We start from the raw sequence: 2,859 nt of genomic DNA on the forward strand, positions 1-2,859 counted from the left end.
TCAATTCTAGTGACAAAGCATAGTGATAATGCTGTGAACAGGCATTATTTGTTGACCACGTAAAAAGAAATCTGGTCGTTTTATTCATTCGAGTGGTCCTGCTCTCCCCAGGCTCTTTATAGAGAGTTCACTGCCTTCTTGTGTCAGGAAAGCAAGAGTACAAGCCTCCGGGAACTTCAGAACAACCAAATGCCTGCATGGTAACAACTTTCTATTATTTCTTCAGTGATGTTTGGCATACAAAGAAGCCTTCAGTAAAAACACTCCACTGAGAAAAATAATTATGGATCCAGGAGCAAATGTTGGTGGAGATAAAGATGTCCTGTGCATTTTGAAGAACGAGGAGTCAGCTGGGAAGATGTCAGCACTGGAAACCATCATGATAAAAACAGGGAGATGGAAATTTCAGGGGTGAGATGAGCAAGGATCTGTTAGTCTCCACCCCCACAGAGCTGCCTGGGAGAAGAAACACTTTCTTAATCTCTGCTTATTTCTCATCTTGAGCTTGACCATGTCAGAGATTTTTCAGTAAATGTGGTTTTATGAATAATTTTACATTGATATGTGTGGGACAGATTTGAGAGAAAGGGGAACCAACAAATGCTATGATACAATGCTCTATAATTCCTTATGACAGTTCCCAGAAGTGATTACTTGTTGCCAATGTGATTTCTTTTAAACATAATTTCTGTTTTGGGAAACTAGCCTGAAGCAAAACCTTAGGTATGTTCATGATGTATACATGTGTGAACATATGTGTGCAAGTGTGCTTGCCTGAAAGGGTGCAGATAAAAAGCAGAGGTGAACATCAGATGTCTTCTTCAGTCACTTCTTCACCCTGTGTTTTCTATATATATATAATTTTTTAAATATTTTTTTCTTATTTTACAGATTGATCCCAGTTCCTTCTCATCCTCCCACTCCACTCCCCCACCCACTGTTCCATTCCCCACCCACTCCCCAGGGAGGGTGAGGCCTTCCATGAGAGATCATCAAAATCTGTCAAGTAATTTGGAGTAAAGCCTAGGCCCTGTCTCTAGGTGAAGGGAGTATCCCTCCATGGGGAATGTGCTCCCAAAGTCCTTTTGTGCACCAGGGATACATCCTGGTTCCACTGTCAGAGGTCCCTTAGACTGCCCAGGCCTTCTAACTGAGACTCACATTCAGGGATTCTGGGTCAGTCCTATGCTGGATTCCCAGCTATCAGCTTAGCTGCACATTGGTGGCTCATGCCTTTAATCCCACCACATGGGAGGCTGAGGCAGGTAGATCTCTGTGAGTTCCTTAGAGCCTTCATCCAGTAGCTGATGGAAGCAGAAGCTAAACACTGAGCTGAACGCCTGGAATCCAGTTGCAGAGAGGGAGGAGTGATGAGCAAAGGGATCAAGACCAGGCTGGAGAAACACACAGAAACTGCTGACCTGATCAAGTGGGAGCTCATGGACCCTACGTTTCTGAGACAAGGTTTCTCACTGAAGCTGCAGGTGACTGTCTCAGACTGTCTCAGACTGACTAGCTCCAGGGACCCTCCTGTCTTCACCCTCCACCCTGAATCGTGGGTATCACAGATGTATATGGCCACATTCAGCTCTTATGCCAGAGCTGGAGATCCAAATTCAGCTCCTCATGTTTACACAGCAAGTGTGTTAACCACTGAGCTATCTCCACAGCCTAAGATTCTTTAAATAGCTAGATTCTTGCCTCTGACACTATTTCTTACCATTGCTCTGCTTTTCAGGGAGCCCTTGCTATGTGCTGCCATCACCCTCACCACCCCACCCTCCTATCTTCCACTATGATAACTTGGACATAGCCTTCTGCCTCACACTTAGACTTCTATCCTACCAATTAACACATGCTAAGAGTATAATTTACCTATGAAATCACCAAGAAGGAGTGGCTAAAAGCTTATTGCTAAGTTATGAGAACTTACAATGTTCTGAGCTCCTTTTTTGTCACTTGCATCGCTTTGATGGGTGGTGAACAATGGTCAGTATTATGATATAAATGACACTAGACACCATAAGGAATATCTGCATTACCAGAAATTCAAAATTCATCCCAATGAGAAAATTCCACTGAGAGGTGAATATTGTAATGAATAGAAAGTAATGACAGAGAGATAAACTGGGACCATGATTTATATTTAAAATACCATGGAGAATTATTTGCATATGATAATGTTTATTTACACTTGTTAGTAATTGTTTATTCACGTTAACTGGGCTCCACAAAACAAGGGAAAAGCCTGATACATTGGCAAGATCCACAGGAAGAGAAGCAGAGAAACAGATGGATAAGTAGACAGACAAATGCCACTGGGTATCTTGAGGACCTGAAAAGTGGGGCAATGGTAGACAGAGACTTTGAATTAACTTCAAGAATAAACAATTTTTATTTTCCCACTGCTGTTTATATACTGGTTAGCTAACTACTAGACATAACATTGCAAGCATAGCTTGAGCAAACAGACTCTTTGACACCCTCCTCAAAGTTCTTCATTGTCCTCGTGGCCTTGGTTTGGCCAGAGGACATTCCTCCTAGGCTTGACCTCCTGCCTGAAGTTTCCCATGGTCATGGGGCCCCATCTGGGTCAGGGTTTGTGCTTGAGAAAAGAACTGCAGAGTCTGGACCCCAGATGGATGACCTGCAGTGATGGCAACATCTATGAAATCTTGTCACCTATGCAACTAAAAGTGTGACGATAATTGACCAGGTAAGAAGAGAAAACTAAAGCCATCCTGGCCAGAGATGCTGGAGGACATCCCTGCAACTGCCGAGACTGGAGAAACAAAGGAATGGTTTGAAATAAAATCTTAGATGTTTAGTCTCGTTGAGACAGAAAAAGTACATTAAAAA

The sequence above is a fragment of the Phodopus roborovskii genome, unplaced genomic scaffold (assembly GCF_943737965.1).
Source record: "Phodopus roborovskii unplaced genomic scaffold, PHOROB, whole genome shotgun sequence".
Classification (NCBI taxonomy): Eukaryota; Metazoa; Chordata; class Mammalia; order Rodentia; family Cricetidae; genus Phodopus; species Phodopus roborovskii.